This window comes from Vanessa tameamea, chromosome 8, assembly GCF_037043105.1.
Source record: "Vanessa tameamea isolate UH-Manoa-2023 chromosome 8, ilVanTame1 primary haplotype, whole genome shotgun sequence".
Taxonomy (NCBI): domain Eukaryota; kingdom Metazoa; phylum Arthropoda; class Insecta; order Lepidoptera; family Nymphalidae; genus Vanessa; species Vanessa tameamea.
Window position 1 is genome coordinate 2278526 of NC_087316.1, and position 15999 is coordinate 2294524.

At 31.4% G+C, this 15999-nt stretch overlaps 1 protein-coding gene across 5 annotated transcripts in view; it reads right to left on the reverse strand.

The window, feature by feature from the left end:
* Positions 1–15999, reverse strand: part of Hecw (Hecw ubiquitin protein ligase) — a 102381-nt gene that overhangs the window by 21675 nt on the left and 64707 nt on the right. The gene's annotated exons all lie outside the window — the stretch shown is intronic.

The following is a 15999-nucleotide window of genomic DNA, read 5'->3' on the forward strand; positions in this document are numbered from 1 at the left end:
TAAGGTATGGTCGAATTAAAATAGTTTTATCCGTACTGAGTTCAGGCGTAAAATATCATATTGAAATTATATATTTTTCGTACATATACGTTTTACATACTTATAAAAGGTTACAGAAGTCTCAACCTAGAAAACTATTTTAATTAAACCATACATTCTCGAGCTCTTTTGAAGCAAGCGCTACCGCCAGGTCAAAACGACGGTTTAACTCAAAAGAGCCGTCAGGCAACTCTGTAATTACTCTTTACTTGGATACGGCAAAAAATGTCATAGCATCAAGTTTAAATACGAGCTACGGACGGGTTTAAGTGTGTTAACAAAGTGAGAAGTCCGTTACAATTTCAAACTAAATCATTGAGGTAATTAAAGTAAAAGCGATGGCACCACTCAATCGTGAATAACGTCAGAAACTTTGCCTCAAAGGGAATCCTTCCAGAGTCAAATTCCCTTATACCATATATAACCTGAGGCCTCCGCTTGAACAGCTTGTCCACAAAATTTCCAAAGTGCGATTTCTTGGCTGTTTAAAAAATTCCTTCGTTTGGAGACAAACCTGGATATAAAACCAGGCTAAGCCTACCATGAATACTGAATCAACATGTGAATTTCCAACTCTGTAGGACAAAAGGAAATCGTTTTTATTCAGCTTGTGAGATTTGATCTAAACAAACTAACAAGCACGTAATTACATCGTTTAAAAAACCGTTAATGTACTTTCACACATTCAGGAATTATGAAAAAGCAGGTGAAAAACGATGTATTTACACAGATTAAAAAAAAATATGTAAACATTTTAAATGTTATCAGGTCATGTAATGTGTTCATATTTATTCTAGGTCGAAGTGTAATTTCAAATTGCAATATTTACGTTGTGTTTTTGTGTCTCGCGTTGTAACGATGCAGTCATTTCAAGTGATATCATTGACTGAGTCAGACTCAACCTATTCACCAGTGCAACATTTATAACTACTTTTTGTACTAAATTGTAAATAAAAAAAAAACCCTTTTTTTAAATTATTTGTAAACATGAGCGGTCACGTGGTTTTGACATCACGTACGTAGCAGGTAATTTTAGTATGAATAGTAATAATCTAAACCGATAAAGCTAGAGTTTGTTTTTTGTCCGAATGCGTAAATCTCTAGAACTAAAATTTGAATTTCGAAAATTATTTTCGCATTTGAATTTTTTAATTATTTTCCAATTCTTAGGGCAAAATTAATTTTACATCAGGAACCACGCCGAGCAGCTAGTACTTATTAAAAATTAATTAATTTAATCTAGAAATAAATAAAAGATTAATAAAAGGCACGCTCCATGCCCTAGTATATTAAATCCATGAAATCTTAAACAAAGCCTAAACAACCACTGAACAAGTGCTTAGTCTGCATTTATAATTCATCTTGTACTCGGGAGATCACGAGGGAACATGCACGTGTCGGATTGTAGGCACATACAATCGGTATAGAGCCACATGGTAGAATAAACGGATCTCCCCCATGCCCTTCGATTTCTATCAACGAGTCTAGAAGTAATTGTAAGACTTCAAAGGAATAATTGTAAACTAAATAAAATTGTCAATTAAGTTTATAAGGATAAATTAATATTTATCAATTAGATTCACGTAAAAGAATAATTATCTTTTTTTTTTACAAACGCAGCATAATATCGGAGCAAAAGAAACTCGCTTAAACTATTAACTTTAAGTGAAGCAAAAACATTATTAAAAAAAAAAACGATTGAAAAATATAATACGATGGAAATAATATCGACTGAACGATATATAATGGTTGCTAGAATATATCAATAACGATAAATACAGCCTCTACAGATAATAGCAAGAAAACACAGTCATTAGATTATATACACATAAAAACGACAATTACAGAGATTAGACGCTTTAAAGTAATGTTCTAATATTTTAACATCTACACATCGTATATACACAAAAATTAATACATATATAACACAATAATTTATACTTTAATCTGCACGTACAATAAAGTTAAAATTTACGTTTGCGTTTTTTATTTTTATTATTAATATTTTATTTAACAATACCTAGTTTATACTGTTGTCGCACGCGATTTCTGTCGCGTTTTAGAAGTTGGTCGGGAGATGTTAGGGATAAAAAAATGACTATGTCCTTTGAGTTTAAGGTTGGTTTATAATGAATTTCATCAAATTCGGTTCAGCGAGTTGGCCGTTAAAGACCGACAGACAGAGTTACTTTCGCATTTGTAAGAATAATTGAGATAATCACGTTGCCTTGCGTGTCGATAATGAGATGTGCCTGCGTTTAGATTCACTGTGTCCTGGAAATCAGAAGACATTCATTCTTCATTTATACTGTGCAAGGCAAGTTTGTTAATTTTTAACTATACGCTATCCTTTTCCGACAGCGCAGGTGAGAATGAGGTAGAGTTATTTTTGAGTCTGCAGTGCTTTACAGTAAGTCACGTCGTATTTCAATCGTGACACATACATATGATACTAATAAATTTTCTCTAAAATTACGCGACATTATATTTCGACGAGCAGCATTTATATGTCTGACCGCTTACAGTTAGTTTACAGAAATTTAATTACGCTGATAGTGATTGTTTTTATGTATCCGTTTATAAACAGTAATATAATGAGCAATACTCATAAAATCTTTTGTCTTGACTGACTATCAAAGCAAAACTAAAAATTAATGTGACTAACTAGATCGAACTAGATTCGGAAAATAGAAATTTTAACATTCTATGGGTTGAAACTGGAAAAAGCTTTGTATGGAATTTACCCGAACGAAGACGGGACACGCAGCTAGTATAAGATATAATAAGTTATTATCATACGTTTCGATCATAACTGTCAAAGAGGTTTAACATTACGTTAGCGGCATTATTTACGAAAACTTAAAATATTATTTTATATTCTTGACACCAGAAATGATTAATTCCCTATACAACCACCCCCCTTTTCGCACATCAAAGGATAATTTAAATTAGTTCAGCGATTTAAGCGCGAAGGGGTAACAGACAGAGTTACTTTCGTATTTATAATATAAGTAACGAAAAGAAATATGGATATACCACTAAGTAAGTAATACTACTAATGATACGACCTTATAACAGATAGAGGGCGTAAGCTCAGTAGGCAATAATGTTTCATTCTAATTATGAACCTTTAAATAGAGAAGTCATTGAATCCTAGAAATTTATTCTAGAAACTGTACATTCGATTCAATTCGATTCTATTCTATTGCTATTGAAACGTATACAAGTAAATAAGTTCCTTTTTTAATTTCAACAATAAAAATTAGGTCAAGAGGTATATTGTTAATGATGTGTATATACCGGGCTCATTAAAATTCAACGCTGCGCCTTCCACGTGTTCGTGTTGAAATACATCGCATCTCTCCATCTAAAGGACCCCTATGAGGTTTGACCCATTTACGTGGCATTTCTTTTGTATCAAATCCGCGTCATGTTGAAACATTATACTTTAGGGAAATTTATATGGGATGAGGAAGTTCTTAGAAATCTTTATAACTTAAATCAATGGATAAAATAACTTTATCCGACTAGGCTTTTCCAAGTTCTTTTAAATTGGCGTATTGTAAGATTTTCAACCCGCATTGGCATCCACCAACCCGCGTCGGAGCAGCGTGGTGGAATAGCCTTCTCCTTAAAGCGAAAGGAGGCCTTAGCCCCGCAGTAGGAAATTTACAGGCCGTTACTATTAGTTTATTGTAAGATTTAAAAACTAGCTAGGTGGCTTAAAGTTTGTATTCCAGTCATAGATAAAATATCAAAAAACTCAGTAGTTACTCTTTTCTGTTATTACTATCTAATCTATTATTATACGTAACTATGTATATAAAAAAATTAAATTATATACGTCTTGGATAGTTTGGTTTATTTGGCTCTGTAACTAGTTAAATACTGGTTTTCGACCGTGGCTTCGTTCGCTTTTTAAGGATTGGTCCTCAGGTCACAGAGATAATAATGCCTCCTTGGAGCGCAAACTTATTTCATAAAAATTTTTAATTCAATTCGGTTGTATGGTTTGGCCGTCGAGATGAGACAGACCGACAGACAGACAGAGTTATTCTCTCATTTATAATATTAGTATAGATTATTCTATCTTTAAGTTAAATTTAGCAGTTTTGTCCGAAGCAAAACTTTCGATTGTCCGTTCGGCAGCGTAACTTCCATAAATTGTCAATGTCGGAAGTTGCCTTTGTATTGTATAGACATCAGTATTTTATTAGTTTGTAAAATAGCACATGCTTACGACATCAGGAAATAAGATACTATAAAGTTGCAAAATGTCATAAGTTACAAGAATATTATATATGTATAATTTAAAAAATCAGAAAGACATAAAATCACCATCGAAATTCAAATCAAATTAGAAGATAGACCGAGTACTGCGAGAGTATCTTGATAAACATATAACATAGTCCAATATTAGCACGTAAAAATATATTTCATAATAAGTTACGATAGTGGCCTTTCCGAAACATTGAATGTTTTACTTAACTCAAACTAAACGTCAGCTAGTCGTCGGAATTGAACCTACGACTTTAACATGCCTATCGTTCAGCTATTAGATCTAAATCACTCAACGATTATACGTAGAAAAACTGATTTAAGCGGTAGCGATATACGGAGTGGTAAGGCTTTGTGCAATCATCAGATATTCTACCGCCAAATAATAATACTTAGTATCACTATGTTCATGTTTGAAGGAGGAGTAAGCTAGTTCAACAACAACATCATAATTCAAAAGTTCGTGGCGCATTAGTAGTCAAATCAAAATATACTTTATTCAAGTAGGCCTTTACAAGCACTTCTTGAACCGTTATTTAACAAAATATATTAAGTGAAGCTACCACCGGTTCGGAATGCAGATTCTATTGAGAAGAACCGGCAAGAAGCAGTAGTTACTCAGTGTAATGAATGGTTAATATTTCTTACACGACCAATGACTATAGGTGGCGGTGACCATTTACAATCTGGTATTTGCCTGTTCGGCAACCTATATCACAAAAAAAACCCATCACCGACGAGTTCACCTCGCACCAGCGAAAGCTAAAACTTATGTTTTCATCTCCCACTAAATAAGTTTCCAAAAATTAAAAATATACTTCATTCGAGTAGTCTTTTGCAAGCAGAGGTCCACCTACTTAAAAATATCCAACCGTTCGGAATGTAGAAGAACCGGCAAGAAACTGATTAGTTACAATAGTCAATCAAATAGTCATATAGGATGTAATATTCAAATACCATTTGAAGGAACAATTTCAACATGGATAATAATTTTATTCCTACATAATAATATGTTTTCCCCTTAGTCATAACAATTAATTTAATATATGAATGAGTCATTTTATTGTATCGCTATCAATAACTACAATAATATTACATCTTACGATATTATATGTATTTATTCATGTCTTTTAACAGAATGAAGTAATTACGCATGGAATTTTGTTTAAGGTTTTTATTAAGTTATTTTTCATTAGTTTAAATACATACAAACACTATGCTTAAACTGGGAGGACGTACCTCTACAAGATATATTAATATTTCCATTATTGTAAATTAAAATTATATTTATGTATAGCTGAGCGAGAGAACGCGTGCATCTTAATCGATGTTCGGGTTCAAACCCAGGCACCACTGAATTTTCATGTGTTTAATTTGTGTTTATGATTTATTTCGTGCTCGGCGGTGAAGGAAAACATCGTGAGGAAACCTGCATGTGTCTAATTTCAACGAAATTCTGCCACTCGTGTATTCCACCAACCCGCATTGGAGCAGCGTGGTGGAATATGCTCCAAACCTTCTCCTTAAAGGGAGAGGAGGCCTTAGCCCAGCAGTGGGAAATTAACAGGCTGCTAATGTTATCTAATGTATAAATATGTACAGACTCTAGTCTGAAACCTATTATTTAATATAAATGGTTAAGTTAGAACTATTTTATTGATAACCGATTGGTCAGGTACAATTCACGACCGTTAGTCTAAGGATTTAATATTTATAGGATCATACGAACAGTTCGTTATAATGATTCATAGCATATCACGCATGCGCCGTTGCCGTGTTGTAATCTATTGCAATAATTAAAATTCAACTACATACAAATACACCTATCTCCCTCGAACATTATATAAATATCATTGTATCTCTTTCTCGTGTGTATATTTTTTAAAAATAAATTACGAAGAAAATTTAAATAAGGAACAAATAAAATATTTTTTATTACGATATCCCAATTTTTTCTAGATATTTGTTGTTCATTTAACAATTCGCTGTACTTAATGCGATATGGTTTTAAAATGACTGTTGAATGATTGTTTTATTTTATTTAATATAATTAATAGTAATTGGTTGATAAACATTGTTAATACATTATTTCCATGTAATATGAACGTTACGCCACATATGGGCTTCTAATCGTCGATGCGTCCAGGCCTACTTGATTTGATTACATGCATATGTAATTAAATTATCATGATTCTTTGATAGATTTAATTTGATTACATAAAATCTTATATGTATATGTAAAAACGAACACTTCTTATATCGTATCTCATGCTCTCCTAAACCACTCATCCGATTAATTCAATAATTTTTGCGGTTTGATAATTGCGTGAACGTTTCTGGCGAAGTAACATGGACGTAAAATGACAATATCTTCTAACCATTCAAGAGAGTCTAGGCAACTGCGCAGGACGTATAGCGTATTCCAATGGAAATAGGAAAAAAGATAAATAAACCTTAGATTTATATATTTCATGCGATTTACTAAAAACTCAGCTACAACAGTACTAAGAGTTTATGATTAATATATTTTTATTTATAACACAACACTTTGCACTTAACCACTTATTTCAATTTTAATCCGCAAATCCATAATGAATATCATAGATTAATCAAGTTCCAATGATATCACGTCAAATTGCTGTCAAATGTTGTTTATTTGGATTTTTTCTTGTTATAATTGGAATAGAATATATACAATTGTATGCTCAAATATAAGAGCGGTCTCATTTTTCATAATCCGATGGGAATATAAATTTGACAATACGACAGAAAAGATAATTCGGATACAGAACTAACTGTCCAGTGTAACAATGCTAAGTTTCACTCTCCGGGTTAGTACTGAGATGTTCTCCACTCAAATCCATTATTTTTTTGGTTCGAGAAGAGCTTTAAGCCCAAGGCCTCGATATCTAGGGTTTTATAAGCTAGCTCAATCAACGATGCAGTTATCGTACAATAGGTGGGGCACGAAACGTATCGAATAATTGTTTACAAAAAATAGGAGGCATTGCAATGTTGCCTCGTAATACCTATTACTTAATATCTGAAACTGATTAAAATAATATTTATTTGTAGTTATTATAATATTATTTGAATTATATTGCAAAAATTAATAGGCCAGTCAAGACCAGTCTGGTAGGATGGCCACTCGACAGTTGCCGACCGTCAAACAGCTCTTTCGTAAACATGTGTTCCGGTAGTTACAGGAACTATGATAACATAACTCCAGCTGCTTCCAAGGAATTAAAATGAATGTGAAAATGAATTGCATGTATTGTTGTTATAAGACCTTTTCATCAAGGCTCTTTCTACGTTTGCCTCTGAATTTTAGAAAAGAAAAGAAAAACAATTGAAACAAAAAACTACTTCTCGATTACATCTTCCATTATAAATATCGATAAATTAATTATAATTGTTCAACTTAACGCAGAGTTAATTACTCGTGCCTGACCTACTGCGATTCGTTTAATCAGAATCGGAACGATAGGTATCAGGCGATTCTTATAATCGTTCGTGTCGTAAGGTTGTTTTCGGTCGCTCATTACTTTAACGAACTGTATCGGCAATTCTATATAAAACAATATCAGGTGTGATTTTAGTCTAATACGAACAAGGGAAGTCAATGATATTTTTTTTTTTTGGAAATCGAAATTATTGGGCTACATAAAAAATGTTGCCATTGCAAAAATAATCATAACTAAAGATATATATCGATACGACAATCATAAATTATATATAAAACAATTCTCCTATGACCTTTTCTTTAACTGAATAAAAGAAGGGCTACAGAAAACTATAAATTGAATAAAATTATAATAAGGTCATTGAACTCTATCATGTTCGTTTTTAATAGAATTGCGAGTTAGTATGTTTATTTTGTACGGCAAAGAAAGGAGGTTTATATAAAACTTCTTATACAAAGTCATCGTTTTATTTAGAAAGCATACGTAATATATAACGACTTATTAAGTTTTATATAAAACTAAACTTTATAGCTGAAAGAAATATTCGATTTCAAAACAATATTAACGATTCTAAATTTAAAAATAGATCAATTAACGTTTAAAATATAAAATACAGATCTATTAATTACGGAAATGCAAGCGCACAATAGACGCATCCTTATTAACTTCGGCTTAGTCAGTCATTTGCGTTCATTTGTTTTTATTATTTCTTACACATGACAAGCTCTGTTAGCAACTGCGCTGCGTAAAATAAAACCTTAATTAATTTCTTTATGAAGGATTTAATTGTATTAATATTATAATTATCTGTGGATTCATCGCTTAAATAAATATATAAAATTGGCATTGTTGAAAATATAAACATAATCTTAATTACATCTTAAATTCTATATAATATTTAAAATAGATACGTGTAATTTTTATATAGATTCAATTAGAATATTTCAACAATGTATTTAAATATTTCATGAGTTAAACAACAGTTTTTCAAATACAGAACATATGATCAGTCAATAATTTAACTGTTTTATTTCAAAGAATTTAACAAGATTAAAGTTTAAAGACTTGTAATCATAAATAGCTATCGTTTCAAATTACTTTACATAAAAGAAAGGGACAGCAATATTATTAGTATCCATGATATACATTAATATTGTATTATGTACATCGTATAATGTAAGGCGTCTATGTAATTTAGAGACTACAAACATTTTACTACACAATACATATTCTATAAGAGAAATATGGCAAAATCGAAGCGATGTTTCTATATTTAACAATATGTAATATACTAAAATTCGTTTTTATTACAGTTGTTTCGGGAATTCTTTCATTTAATAGCCATTTCTTTAGCTTTTTGGCATTTTATATGCTAATCCAGAGCATCGACATTTTTTTAACAGAATTTCATCAATATCCGATTAATCTATATTTATCTCGGTTTAATATTAAAATGACACTACTATACTAATAGTAGTGTTAATTAAAAAAAAAAAAACAATTTATGTCTCTTGATAATATATAATAGATTTAAAGGTAGTCCAATACCATTATTGTTGTGTGTAAATAAAAAAGCTTTTTATTGTGTCGGGAGCATCCCACTGCGCGTACGCATCTCGTGTGTCGCTGTCACTCCGGCGTAGTCAATGGACCAACGGATGACAGGTATGAAAACTGGTTCTAATGTACATTTTAGTTTATTATGTTACAAGTTTACGCAAATTATGATTATAGTGTCGATTTTTCTTTTTTTTATTCAAGTATAACTTCAACAAGAACGCAGACATTAAATAAGTATGTAAACAATACTAATATTAAATATGCGAAAGTGACTATATCTGTCTGTCTGTCTGTTGCTCTTTCAATTTGATTAAACTTGGTATGAAACAAGCTTAAACGCCGACAAAGAACATGAGCATTTTTATGCTTAATACCTGACAACCAACCCGTAAAACGCGAGAAAAGCCGCGCGCGACAAGCTAAACTCATATTTTTTTAATTTGTATTATACCATTTTCATAAACTTTATATAAGTGCGTACATAACCTACCTACCCTATCGTACAGTTAGCAACAAGATAACGGGGGTCCGGTTACTGTAACATACCTATTGTCGCAACGCCTTTGACTGTTGATTTTAAAACAGCATTTGTTTTATTAGACGCTGTTCAGTTATAACAGTTACGACGTTTTGTTGAACAAATTGTGAATTCTATTTTCGAATATTTATTGCCTTCTTTCTATTTATGAAATGTCCTAGACTCTTACTTTCACCGAATTAAGACAATGGCCGTTTAGGTCCATTGTTTCTTGTGACATTTTTTTCATATAATTACCGAACTGTTAAGAACAATGAGACATTTTAAATGGCAGTGATTAGTGTCTTTGCTCTGATTTTCGATATAATTATTTGTAAATATAATAAAAAAATATCTTTTAAGAGTCATAATACTTATAACGAATGATACATATATTAACGTAACGATTCAATATCTAAGCATAATGCATATGTTTTACGGTAAGTTTAAAAAAAAAAAATATTTCGACGTGTTATTTGAAAACGTCCGTTAAGTTTGTAATGTTTGTTATAAAATCAGAATATGCCTATTATAAGTAGTAAAATCATGAACGTCTATATTAAACAAGTTTAATTGTTTGTACTTCGATTTTTACTAATTATAGATAAAAATTGATTTATTTTAAATTCCAGAAATAAGAAAAATTACGAAATTATTTCCATTATTATTGTAATGTCTAAAATATACTTAAATTGTGAATGGTGAATGTATGAAATGAATCAATCTTTCAAAATTCAAGTATCGTATGCAATATCGCAGCAACGTTATCCTGCCAGCGGGTGCGCAGGCGCATCTACCTGAGTATGAGCGACCGTATAGCGTCCCGTTACACGGAAAAAAGTTTTAAGAGTAAAAAGGTAAGGGTTCCGTTACATTTTGAATAAAAAATTTATTTCAAATAGATAAGATAAGAAATATTGACAAATTAAAGAATAACAATAATTTGCAAGGATATTTTAGTGTTTCGGTTACATACCATTCAAAATAAGTATAGCAAAGAATATCAAAATAATGTCTAACCAGTACAAGTACTTGTATGCATTCAATAAGTATATAACTATTCAGACATCCCTTTTTTGTCCGCATTCGGTTGTTAACAATCATTGAACTTATTCATAAGACTAAGACTGGGTGTCCTTTTCAACCCCAAACACGAAAACGAGATCGCGATAAAGTTAAGATCTGTCAAATTGGCGATTTTCTAATGTATTTGTTTTATTTAAAAATAACAAAAAACTGTCATTAAACGCAGATATATTTATAGAATGTGTACTTATAATTACTGGATAATTATTATGACACTGACATAGTTAATATGTACTCTCAAATTATAACAGCATTGAATTTTATTCGAAAGTAATCGAACATTAAAAAGGTTTATTTTTAAAGAGCAAATTCACGAACAAAATATGTATATAATTAAATATCACTGTCAACGGACCCCCAGAGTCCCTTCCACCGTCTTTACCACCTGGCAAGTTGTATGATGTGGCATCACAAATTTAAATTAACTTCTATGTAATAAAATATATGAGTTCCATTTGTTGGCACAGTATTAAAATATTACCTATTGACCTATTACGGTTTGGGAGAAATTGGAAATAAATCGTTGCTGTCTAAATTCATCAATCAAATCAATGCGTCTCGCATTAATCACTCTTACGAGTAAATAAATAAAGATCATTATTGGATGAATAATGTAATAGTTTACTGAGATCTGATTACGGGACATTAAACGTGAAATCAGAACAGATATTCTTACTTGATTAGTTGTCGGATTCGACAGTCTTTAAGATGAAGAAAATGCTAAGCGAACTTTATTGTCTTTGCTTTAGTTTTATTTCTTGTGCCTGAAGTTCATTGGGCTTGTCAATACGAAAGACGCATATTAACATTGAAAACCCAATCTCTGATATGCAAGCAAATAACGCGTAAGGGTGAGCGAATTATAACGATGATTTAACACGTACGACGTTTTTACAAAAAGCAATCTTTAAGTCTCTGGTATTTATATTGTTATATAAGCTGTCGATATTCCAATAGAAATACGAAAAAAAAATATAAACATATCCTCTTACTACAGACTATTCCGTTATAGTTCAACAATAGAGACTCTTCGTCAATTATGTACAAATAATCCAGATGCATTAAAATTTGGTAGCAGCTGAAAATAAATATTAAATATATCAATCAATTTTGACCCTTATATCCTGTTATAAGAAGGTAATATTGCGTGTACATTTAAATTTACGACGGGAATCTGTAAGGATACGTAATGCACCTGCGTAGCTGTCCTCACGATAAGTACGTTTTGCGGTGGATCTTTTATTTATAGTGTGGGAAATATTCGCGCGAATGAGATTTTTTTGCTCCAAAGAAACGGGTTCACGCTATGTGACATAATACGAGAGATCAGCATCCGAGACGAGTTTACATGCATCCCTTTGGTGGTTTTGCATTGTTATATAAAGAATACATTATTTATATTATATTAATTTATATAGCAAGAGATAGAGATAATGACGGAAAAACGGACCAAGAAAATTTAAATGGCATATGTATATACATACAGCAAAGGTACATTGTGATTTTAATCTTAAAACATTTATATAAACATAAAAATATAACAACAGTTGTCAATCCTTTTAAGAATACTCAGAACTGTAAAAATTGTAAGTAAATGAATTATTATTTGCTAATTTTTAGTCTTGGAGATCATTATTATTATTTCACGTTCTAAAATCACATTTTTATAGCATCAGTAGGTATGAGATTAATTGTTAAGTGTCTTGTGCCTTTCGTAGTTACACTGCCTCACTCACCCATCAAACCAGATCAGAACAATACTAAGTATTCTGCTTGGCGATAGAATATGTGATAATTGGGCATACCTAAATGGCTTGTACTAAGCCCTACTACCAAGTGAAACTACATTAACAATTGTTAACGAATATATACATGAATATGCGGGCAATAAATTTATTTATACCTTGGTACAAAAATGGACGTCTTACGACTAACGACTATAGTAAATAATACTAAATCAATAGCAAGAGAAGAATTTATTCTTTCCAATTACGTCGAGAAGTCCTGGTCACAGTTGTCTCAGAAATAGCCGTAAATTCCTGGCAGGAGATACAAGTCAAGCAGGCGAAAAGACGATCAAAGGACTACGTGATTGAATATATCACGTTTAACGTTCGTTTCGTTTTCGTTTCATCCAACGTGAAGTGTTTAAATAGAAATTTGAGAATTCCAAAGGTTAATTCCGAATTTAATAATAATATTAAAATGTTAATTTATATACATCTAAAATATTAATAAGGTCTTAGAAACATGGAGTTGAAATAATGCAATAAATACAAATTAATATTTAAAGTTAACCGTCACTTAACTCGAATGCATTTAAATTATCTAAATATATTGTCATTTTAAGTATTAGGAATATAAATATTTTTGTTATTTTTCAGGTCTTTCGTTATTATTATTTTTTGTAAAGAATAAGAAAAAGAATAATTCAAAATAGTTTTAAAGACTTCAGATATCCCAAAGTTTTGCAAACAAGTCGTACAAGTTTTGACATTGGATCGTATGACCAAACAATTTTCCTTCGGCTCATTTCATTTGTAAAATGAAACAAAAGGTTGGATAAATGTTACTTTAAATTTTGATGGAAAACATTTGGCAAGCTTCCTCCAGGAATAGGACTGAGATCTAGGAACTGTTTGGCTGTTTACTTCGTACAACGCAGGGAGAATATTTATACCCAAGAAATACTCAAAGCTAGTGCAAAAATAGCTGCCAACGCGGTGCAAGCGCGTCTTATTGTAATACTCCGAACTGACGACATGTTGTTTTATATACAGATGTATGTATAAAATACACGAAGCTTTTGTTTTCATTACTAATAAATGAATTGTTGATAATATGCACTAAAATATATAAGTAGTTATAATTATAAATACCATAAGAGTTAATAGCGGCTGCAAATTCATTGTAGCAACTTAACATACAATTCCACATCTCTAACATTTATAAAAACCTTTATTCAAATTAGTGGAAACTCTATGGAGATAAGTTTGAAAGTTTGATATTTTTAATCATCCATATCTCACTCGTGATTTCCAGCAATACACAAGTGAGATATGAAGTATGATCTTACAGAATATTGTATACAATTTAGCTTTTCGAAATAAAAAAAGATATTTTTGAAACGAATATGTACCTGTACTATATAAGGATATCTTATAATATTTTTCAGCACCAATATTTAAAAATGGAACGTAACATAATGCATGGAATCTGCAGTTTAATTCAAGCATTACCTAATCTTTTTTATGATACCAGTAGGCACGGACAAATGGGCCACGTGATGGTAAGTGGTCACCATTGCTATTAGTGCCGTATGCACTTATAACCATTTCTTACATAGCCAATGCGCTGCCAACCTTGGGAAATTATTGGTGGTAAAATATATGATGAGTGAGTGGTACCTACATAGATGGGCCAAACTGATTAGGTGCAACTGGAAAAACATACATACAAATTGTCAAGAATGATGGCCATCGATTCTTGGGAAATAATAGATAACTTCCCATCAATACTTCATCGACTACACTTGAGTAATTAAAATGATTATAAATATAAAAATTGAATTCAAAGAATTATAACAAGCTTGTTTTCATACCAGCACAAGTATCGCATAAGTACGTTTGAGGACGTAATTAATTTGTATAAACATTTTGGAGTGTACGGGCGATTGACATTGTGTAAGTATGAAAAAGTATAACAGGTTCACTATAGTTCTTACTTTCTCATAAAGACCAAAGCAGGAAACAAATATATGACGTTACAGACGCCAAAATAACGGACAAACAAATAATAACATACCGATCGCGTATGACTTAGGACAATGTATTGGAAAATAAACGTGCGTGATCATCTCACTTGAATTAAGAATAAATTTACACGAAAACAATTGAAGCTGAAGGCATTATAAATGAACATCACTACAAAGTATAAAACAAAGTTGCTTCCCGCTGTCTGTCCCTGAGTATGCTTAGATTTTTAAAACTACGCAACGGATTTTGATGCGGTTTTTTTAGTAGATAAAATGATTCAAGATGAAGGTTTATGTGTATAGTACATGCATAATATAGTAGAAAAACACTGATCAAATTTTACAGGTTTCTAATGTGATGTAAATAAACAGTTTTTTTGTGCTTACATTGCAAGCGCTGGCGGAATCCTTTAAGATAAATCAAAATATTGTACTACAGTATTGTATACCATAAAAAAGTCTACAAAATAGTCCGCGATGGTATATGTCTATCTCTTAGGCATAACCCACAATAACCATTTTTTATCCTTTACTTTTTACGAGTATAATGGCTTTTACAATTTTATCCGATTAAGTACCTTAAACACCTTGGAAATTTAATATAGATCAATATGGCCCTTTACGGCATATAATTTAAATGAACATTTTCGACGATATTACAGATTTAAAATGCAGGGACATAGGGACTATTTGTAATTTCTAATGACAAAAAAACTGAAAGTGTTATATAAAGACATTCTGTAGAATATTTAGTATCAGCATAGCGAGTCGCTAATAAATTATAAATCTACTATAGAAATGATAACACTATTAGTCATACGAATGAATTTTGAAGAAAGTCTAAGTTAAGACACTTGAAGACAACCAATTGCACTTAGGGAATTCGAAATAAAACATTTCCGTCTCGACTCTCAATCCAATTTTCGTTAAATTTATTGCAACGTTAGTGCCAAGTGGGTTACTCTTTGGAGTGATGTTTATTGTGTCAGCGCCCGCATCTACGCCCCTATAGCACCCAATCAGATTAATTGCTAAACCCTTCAATTAATCAATTAGATATGCAGAAACCTTACGACATATTTACCAAAACAAAACTCTAATATCACTTAGTCTGTAAAATATAATGGAGTTACGGTTTAAAACAAGACTGTTTTGCCATACATGGCATCAAAAACTTTCTATAATAATAATAATCACATATAACACTAAACGAAGTGAATAAACCAACTTAATAATATTTATTTGATTGAAAAGTTGGCATCAAGGCTTCCGGCCATATATGTATAATGTATATAACTCAG